The following is a 7999-nucleotide window of genomic DNA, read 5'->3' on the forward strand; positions in this document are numbered from 1 at the left end:
TTCCAAAGGCATGGGGGCCAAGAAGGGCCTCATTCGCTCATTGTATGGCCTCTCGGAGGTGTCACCCACAGAATTCGTGGCACGAGCAATTTTCTACTGTAGTTGGTCCTCTGTGGACCCCTCAGTCGTCCTCTTTCTCCCTGCTTCGGCCTCTTTGGAAGGTTTCTTCGGCCCCTTGGCTAGTTGCTATGGCACACGCTCCTCTTGCCTCGTCTGGGCCTCCTTGGCGGGCCCCTTCCCCTTCGTGGGGACTTGTGAGGGAGCCACCTACGCGGGAGCTGAAGAAGTCCCCTTGGCAAGGGTTCGTGTCTTTGTCCCCTTGGTGGGGACTTGTCGAGCCGAAGCCCCCTTCGTTGGGGGCAGCACCCTCGGCTTCCCTCTGAGGGGTCTAACCACCGGTATTCACCCGCTCCTTCTTCATAGCATGAGCGGGTGTCCATCGGCAGATCTACAAGCAAAGCAAAACGATTAGTATTGCTGCACAAAGACAAAAGATGAGGAAGACGTAGAAAATGATTGTGTGTCCCATCCTACCGAGGGGGGAAGGGCTGAGCCCCATGAAAACTAATGGCATCTCCTCCTCCACCAAGGGTTGGGCTCGGACTCTCCTTAAGTTGAGCAGCCGCATGAGATCGTCACTCTCCTCACTAGTGAGTAAGGTGACATACTTCTCCATAGACAAATGGGGTTCTCCCCACCCCGATTTGAAGGACCAGCCCTCGGGACACGACAAAAAGAAATACTTGCTCTTCCAGTTATGTACAAAAGAGGGGTTATCTACAGGCTTGGACTTACGAGGTTGGAAATAGAAGATACCCGCCTCGGAGGTATGCCTCCTCAGCGCAAAAATTGCTTGGAAGAGCTTCAGCGTCAGCTCCACCCCTTGGAGCTGAGCCACTACCAGTATCGCCACAATGGTCCTTATCGCATTGGGCACTAGTTGGCTAAAGATAATCCCATATATCCTCAGCAATTCAGAGATCAAGGGATGTAAGAGAAACCTAAGACCGAACTGGAGGAAGTGCCAGTAAACGCGGATCTCCCCCTCCTTGGGAGTTCACGACCGATCACTTGGCTCAGGTACCCTAACCCCATAGGACGAGGGGATAAAGTACTGCCTTGACAGAGGCCTTGGCTTGATCCCAGTCTAGAGAACCTTTGAACTTTGGACGAGAGACATTAGCCTCGGTCATCGCCTTGGCAACACTCTCACCCCTCCTCCCAGGGACAGGGTCCGAGTCCTGCTCCCCCTCGGCCTCCCTTGGTGTCACGGATGCGGAACTCTCATAGGAAGGGTCATGGCCTTGACAGATGCGTTCGGCTCCCCTAGGGGCTACCCTATCCCGGAGCACCTCCACCTCGTGCTGAAGGGGCACGAAGACAAGACTCAGGGGAGAGAGGGGAGAAGGGGTTCGAGGAGATCTCCCCTCCAATACGTTCAGAAGTTCATAGCACTCAGTTCCAGAATCTGAGAAAGACATTGTTGATTACCAAAAAAGGAAGTAGAAGGAAAAGGAACAAGGACAGAATGTCGAAAACTAAAAGATCTGGGAGCTGAGTTCACTGGAAGAACGAAAATGCTTGGAGGCAAAATGACAAGAATTCTTCCATCGAAGCCACTATTTAAAGAAGAGTGAATGGCCCAGATCTCTCGAGATCCGACGGCTGATAGTCCAACGAATGAGGAGCACCTCCGCACTTGCGATCCAGCCACGCTGCACCCCTGAGTGCTCACCCTCGGAAGAAGGAAGGACGCTCAAGATGGGCTAGTGGGTCCACCCAAAGCAACCCACTGGTCTGAGTGACCTATTCTAGCAGATGCGCACATCGGTTCAACCAGAAAGCTGTTTTGCACACAGACCCTTGGGCCCCTTTGAGCCCCCTCAACTTAACAGGTCCACGACATAAGCAGGCCTCGGCCTCACAGATCTTTGGCCTAGACAGCCCTCGGCCTCTACCTGGTCCTCAGCCCAGATGGTGATGCCTGAACACCTATGGTGAGCACGACTTCCAGATTACCTAACTGGAGCAGTAGTGCCACAGACCACTCGTAGCCTCGGCCCAACTTATGAAGACAAACCAGGTAGAGACGCAAAAGAGGAACTCCACTACAGGGAACACCTTGGCTATCAGGCCCACTAGTGCTAACCATTACTACTCCCTTCGGCCGAAGCCGAATTCTTCTTCTCAGCCTCGGGAGTGGGGGGCAAGTGATGTGGGGTACCCAACCCAGCAGGGGTTACCCTGCTCCCCTCATACGGAACCAATTGCAGTGCTTTAACATGGCCCTGCCAAAACCTCTAACGACCCCCATATGGCTCCCATCTTAGGCGTTCATCTCCATGTACCTCCAGGCAACTCAAGTGTAAATAGGGGTGCCCCCTCCAAGTAAAGGGGTTACAAACTCGAGACTTATCACTATTGAAATTATCGCTCTTGTGACTTTAGTCTAGAACTAGCTACTAGGGCCCTACCCTAGTACTCTCTCTCTCTTCGTACCCCATACTATCTTGATCATCGGAGACTCTGCCTCGGGTTCTCACCCTGGGCCCTCTGACGAGTTCCTGTCTTCTAGCACGTCGGTCGTGTGCCTTTGGCTTCTAACATACTCGGAGATAACACCTCGGCTTCAATAGCGTCCTCTCAGAGCCTTTGGCCTACCTTCAGAGCAAAGGGGGTGAAATTACCTTGTTGCTCTCGGCCATCCCGAGAATCAACATTTGGTTTGAAGGAAAAGGTAGGGAAAGGAAGGAAAATATAAGGAAGCCTTTACAAACTTTGTATAGATTTCCTTGCCTTTCCTTTCCCTACTTTTTTTCTTCAAACCAAACACAGCCTAGAAGTTAAAACTGGTGAGGGTGCTTGTACTAGAGCTTAGTTCAAAGTTTCTATTTTGTACATAAAATGATGGTCTGTAGACTCTAATCATCTAGTGAGAATCTCTATCTAATTATCAATGAGCACAGAAATAAAGGTATGAGCATGTCCTACTTGTTTTGGTTTCAATGTTTAATTGTTTAGACCAAGTGAAGTAGAGAAGACTTCCTTCTTAAAATTGGTAAATGTTGGTAAGTCTTCACAATCTTAATTACCAATTTTAAAATAGGTAAACTGATGGTTAAGAAAAATGGCCAACAAAACATCCCAACTAGTGGCTTCCAGTAGTTATGACATCTAAATTAATTTTATATGCAATGGAAGGTAAACTCCTCCCATTTACCATTTCTTTCTCTCTTTTTTTTTGATAGATTTTTACCATTTATTGATTTCAGGCTGCTGAAAATTCCATTGCCATTATATTAATCCTAATTAAACATGAATAATATTATATTAATTATTGAATGCCTACCATTTAAAACCACTAGATGAGCCTAAGAATGAAAAAATTAAATCCAATTTCTAGTTTTTTAAGCCTAAATAGACAAAATTCATTTATAAATTAATTCTCAAATTACAAAGTAAGATATAACAAATCGGCACAAGTAGGGGTGGATTCAAGGCGAGCTGAGCTGAATAGTACCAAGCTCGAGCTCGGTTCGAGCCAAAACCTTGAGCTCGAGCTCAACTTAAGTAAAAAATTCATAAGCTCAAGCTCGGCTCGAGCTTGATTTTGAGAAAAAATATTTTATAAAAAAAAAAATATATATATATATATATATATATATATATAATTTTTTATTTTATATTTAAAAAATTAAGAATTATAATAATTAATAATTATAATATTTTTATTATATATAGTTTTCTATAATTTTATTATATATACATTCGAGCCAGCTTGTGAGCCTCACGAGCCAAGCTCTAGTAGGCTTGAGCTCGGCTCGTTTAATAATCAAGCCACTAAATTGGGCTCGAGCTCGAGCTCGAACTCGGTTGAAACTGAACCGAGCTCGAGCAGCTCATGAAATGCTCGACACAAGGGACAAATTTATATATATATATATATATATATATATATATATATATATATATATATATATATATATATATATATATATATATATATGTATCAGGCCTGACTAGACTTGCACATATTTATATTTAAATTATTTATACATATGTACATATATATATATATATATATATATAATGTATAAAACAATTTTTATACATATATTATATGAAATATAGTAAAGTATTTAATATTTTATAAAAAAGTCATAGGCCCAGAACCCAGGTGCTTGTAGGTTTGGGCAATGTTTAAAGTATCGAAAACGTAAGGTGTATTGGAAAGATAATTTTAAGAGACGTATTGGGATACGCTTTGGATACATATAGATACGAATGAAAAATCAAGATGTGCATACATATGCTAAAAAACTCAAATAAATCCTAAAAATATATTAATAACGACAGTTACAAGTTTTGTATGATTGTAAATAAGTTATTTAAAAGTAAAAAAAGTGTAATTTAATGGTCTATATAAAATTCAAGATATCGGGACATACTTAGTAACTATTCACAAATGATGGAATAAGCTAAAATGTATATTAATATATATTAGTTTTAAGACAATCAATATAATTTATCTTTATATTTATTAATACATAAATTTTAATAATTAATTCTAACATTTATTGATAAGCGTACACTAAGAAAAAGAGAAAATTTATTTAAAAATAAAAATGCATAAACCTATAATAAACAAATGGGTGTGACTTAGTGGTGAACCTCTAGCTGTTAAAGCTTATTGTCCAAGATTCGAATCTTGCTATTGCTAAGTTTGTAGTTTTATACTAACAAAACGAATTTAATGAGAAAGAATGTTACTAGTTAACGAAATTAATGAGAAAAAAATTCCAATTAAGTGCGAAAATTAAAATTCAAAAAATACATTTTAAACCTTGCATTTGGGCTTCAACTTATATTTTAAACTCAAAAACTCAGATAAGTTGGGCTTGAACCTGAGCTATTGTACTTTATCACATGTGCTAGGTAAACTAGAGTCGTCAATGGGTCAAGTCTACCCAACACGACAATTAAGTTTAGAGTCGTCAATGGGTCAAGTCTACCCAACACGACAATTAATTGTATTGGGACCAATTCTTTTCTTTTCTTTTCTAAACTGAACGAATTGTATCGTTTCTTTTATAAAGATTTACTGGTATTCTTGTAATTTTGTTATATTTTGTGTTAAAACGGATAAAGTTTGTAAACAGCATAATAGAGAATTTTACTTAAAAAAAGTTATTATCTTCCTGTCATTTTTATTGAGATTATTTTATCAAAAATAAATTTTTAAAGTTCATATATATCATAGGTAACAATGTCTTCCTCTTGAGCACTAGGTTCCACTCACTACTAGTTTATCATCCATTATGGCTACGTTATTTTAGGCTCAGTTTGGAAAGAGTACAAATGCAAATATATACGGTACAAATACATAGAAAATAATACAAAATATAAGATTTTGTATTTGTACCTCTTTCTGATTGAGTAAGGCTCAGTTTGGAAAGAGTATAAATACAAATATGTACAATATAAGTACATACAAAATGCAAGGTTTTGCACTATAGATTTGCATTTGTACTCCTTCCAAACTGAGCCTTAAGCCGTGTTTGGTTGCAGTGCAATTCTATTTGCACTCGAATAAATGCATGGGAGTGTAAATTAAAATAATGCAAATACTGGTTTAATTTTGTTTTGGATTTTACTTTGTTTTGTTTTAGGTTTTATTTTACTTGATTTGATTTATACTGCAATCAAACAAAATGTGATAAATTTTGAAACAAAAATAAATCATAATTTGCACTGAAATCATTTCTACCACCATGATTTTGCTAGTGCAAATAAATTTGCTTTGCTACCAAACACAGCTTTGGGTGCAAAAAGCCAAAAACAAAACAAAAACATATTTTGAAATGCATACATTGTGTGAGCAATGAACCATGATATCAAATCACCATAATAATCAGAAACTCAATTAAAGTTTTTATATGAATTTTGGCAACAGAAACCACATATACAACCTACCAATAACATTTTTTCCCTTTTTTTCTGTTTTCCGAACCAATTTAATTTGCTATAAAATGAGATGGTATTGATTTATTTTATGGGTTCGAAAAACAATTTACGTTGAAGAACAACCCCCTTAAATTTCATGAAAATGATTCCAAGCTATAATCTATCGATCAGTAGTACTCAAAAACTGTTTAGGAACAGAAAGTCAATCCAGATTCCACATGTAAAGACAGCCGGAGTAACAGCACTAAGGTTCTCTTTCCTGCCTAATTAGAAAGAGTTTTAGATTTCCAATTTATAATTTATCTTGAAGCCATTTGATCACAATTATGGTAAATTTAAACTAGAGAGAGAAAGGCACATCAAGATATTCAGAAAATGGCCTGTGATCCTTCCATTGTTGTTTTATGGAACTACACCAAGAACTACACCATGATAGATTAGCAACAAATTAAACCATCAATTCCCAACTGATCCAATCAAAATTAAAAAAAACACGTTAGAGTAATATTTTACTGTCTTTTGTTTTCTCCATATGTACTTTTTGTTTGGCTTTAAGCAGAGCATTTCTAAGCTGCTTTGTTGACTGTGTCCACTAAAAGGATGAAAACAGACAAATCAATGAAAGTAACTATTATATATGTAAAACAAGAAAGAGGAAACCCAACCTAATTTGCTCATGTTTCTACCTTTTTTCTTGGGGCCAGGTCACGCTAGGTCTTCACGTTTCTATTTAGTTAACCTGAATATTAGATAAAAATTTCTTATCATGTGGCAGTACTTTTGGGCTAATGAACGTGAGCGACGATCGAACAGGGGTGCTTGGTTCTGAATACCAGACATATATATTGGTGGACTTCATGTTGTATTTTAATCTCATAAGAGATTAAATCTAATGGGTTTGATTGGTCAATTACATGAGAAATTGCACCTGTACATTTGTTTTAAAAAATCAGTTTTTCTCTTACAAAATCCCAATTTTGAACTTGTCCCACATTAGAAAATTATAAGTTTTGTTTTCAATATTTCAATAGGAGCTGATTTACACTCCTTATAATTAGTAGAGGAGAGTATGGGAATTCAATACGCGCAACGCACGCGCACGCGTGTGCGTGGCGCAATGAGGCACACTTTGCTCGCACCCGTGTGGCTTGCGATGGGCGGCTCTGGTTTTGGTATGTTGATGACCGTTGATCACCATTGATGAGATCAACGGTCACGATTCGATCGGGTGTGATCAAGAGGCACAATTTAAAGTTAACAGTCACCAGCTGTTAACAACTTTTTAAATAGTCACAATGGTTGAAATTGTGATTGTTCAAGATGCCTTTTCTAAACCAGCACCTACCTTTTCCTCATACCTCTTCACAAGTTATTTAAGGAGCATACTCCAAAAACATAATTTCGAAATTCATTATCTCTCTCTCTCAGTCCTGTCTGCTACAGTCTCACAGAAGGTTTCTTTGGAGACTCTTCAACTTTGCTGGTTGCAGATTCTCGCCCAAGGCTCTGTTGTATCCTGGGAATGAATTTGCCTGTAACCTAACAGCAAACTCAGTAAAATTGAGTGGGGGCAAATAATGTTCTAAAAACAGTGTCTTCAGACGCGCCGCAGAGCTTCTCCTCCTAAGTTACAAAGTTACAGTGACCCCATCTTCACCAACACTTCATCTGTCATGTTTGTATCATAAGCACAACAAGCACAATCACCTGGCATTCCTCATATATCAACCGTATGGAAGTGAGTGTTTTTTCGATGACGAGGATGTTCAATAATTGCATAATTCTGTGTCTGCATATCAGATGCAGACAAGAAGGACAATCGCTTGATGTTCCCCATATACCAACCGTTGGTTATGAATAAGATAGAAACCATGCACACCTGGTTCATGATCATCATCGTCCATGCCTTGTCCCAACTGTATGGTAGCAGTAGTTGACTTACATGAGGAATAATTGCATAATTCTGTATCACGTTTGTAGCAATCGGCCCTATAACACGAGAAGTCAATGAATTCAGATGATGTGAAAAGAAAGA

This window comes from Nelumbo lutea, chromosome 1 (genome assembly GCF_056320005.1).
Source record: "Nelumbo lutea isolate HS-2025 chromosome 1, American lotus-T2T, whole genome shotgun sequence".
Lineage (NCBI taxonomy): Eukaryota > Viridiplantae > Streptophyta > Magnoliopsida > Proteales > Nelumbonaceae > Nelumbo > Nelumbo lutea.